The sequence below is a fragment of the Zingiber officinale genome, chromosome 8B (assembly GCF_018446385.1).
Source record: "Zingiber officinale cultivar Zhangliang chromosome 8B, Zo_v1.1, whole genome shotgun sequence".
In the NCBI taxonomy this organism is placed as follows: domain Eukaryota; kingdom Viridiplantae; phylum Streptophyta; class Magnoliopsida; order Zingiberales; family Zingiberaceae; genus Zingiber; species Zingiber officinale.
In genome coordinates, this window is record NC_056001.1 from 21,491,192 (window position 1) to 21,492,704 (window position 1,513).

At 33.4% G+C, this 1,513-nt stretch overlaps 1 non-coding gene across 1 annotated transcript; it reads right to left on the bottom strand.

Annotated features, from left to right (window-relative positions):
* Window positions 1-376: 376 nt before the first annotated feature.
* TRNAG-GCC lies at window positions 377-447 on the bottom strand. The gene has a single exon. It is a non-coding gene; the product is annotated as a tRNA-Gly (tRNA).
* Between the last annotated feature and the right edge of the window lie 1,066 nt (window positions 448-1,513).

A 1,513-nucleotide genomic window follows, 5' to 3' on the forward strand; every position in this document is an offset into this window, starting at 1 on the left:
AAATACGTAAACTAAACGCTACCCTAAGTTAGAGAAAAATAAAAAAAGTTGAAAAAACCACTACTGTGAATGGCTAGGGTCTTTTTATTCATCTTTGAGGACAAAAAAAAAAAAAAAATCCAAAAATCCTCGTCAGATGCTCTAAGCTATTTTAGGGGGATTTATTTACAGTAGTATTAACTAAATTTGATAGGATGTATATTTTAATTTAATGATAATAAATAAATAATATATTAGCCATAGCAATATTATAAATATTAGATAAACAATATTTTCTTTTAGGAAAGTCTTTCTTTCTGAATCTCAAGATATATTAAGATAATTTGTTGATTTAGATTAGCTGGTATTAAATTAACATGGGACAAAAAATCAAACCTGCACCAGCCGGGAATCGAACCCGGGTCTGTACCGTGGCAGGGTACTATTCTACCACTAGACCACTGGTGCTGGGTTGTGCTGTAAAGGAAATATTATATAATTTAAAATATTGTAATTTTTTCCCAATGTATTTTCCATGACTGCCCTTTATTGTTCTTTGCCCAGTTGATGACATCTTTATCATAACGAGACAAGAAAATAATTTCGGTGAGTACATGCCTTCTTGAAAAAAAAATAAAAAATCTTCTTACCCTTTTATATTTAACGATTAGCTATAAATTAATCTGTAATTTATTTTTTAAATATAATTTAGGAACAGAATGAGGATAATCATTTTTATTTTTTAAATACAACATCTTTAATTTATTGACTATTTAAATGATTACACATTTGTTTGAAAAAATTAATCAAATCACTTTATATACAACATACAAATAAAAATGGTCCTATGAGAGGTGACATCAAATCTCTGGAGAATGAATTTTTAGAAAAAGAAAGTTCATCCTAGCAAAAGATTCATTTAGTATTTATGATTTACCCCATTTATTGGGTGAGTGAGTCAATGACGTTTAAAATGAACGAGTTTTGGTTGAAGTTATCACATACACTATTGATTATAGGAAATAAAATATAACAACTCCCTCCTAGCCGGTCGTAACGGTCCTACATTAATAATCCGCAGGGTAGAAAGAAAAGGACGATCCGCTGCTACCACTGCAACGACGAAGGGCACGTCTAGGACAACTGCCCCAAGCTAAAGAACAAGGACAAAGACAAAGGCAAGAAGTCTGTCCAAACAAGCAAGCGCAAGGTCTTAAAGGCGATGTGGGACGATACGTCGTCCGAATCGGAAGTCGAGACCTTCTCTGGACTTACATTAATGGCAAGTCATCAAGACGAGGACTACGATTCAAGCTCGTCCAAAATGAGTATCAAGAGCATCGATGGAGGGGGAGCTACTTCGGAAGAAAGCAGCAGCTCAGGGGGAGACACAGATAATGAGATTGACAAGGTAAGTCAGGTATGGTCTGTTCCTTCCGATAAACTCTTTAAGTTTGTTAAATTGTTAACTAAAGACTGCTGCAAGTTAGAAAAGGAAATTAAAAATTTAATAGTAATTCTAGCTAAGTCTTGC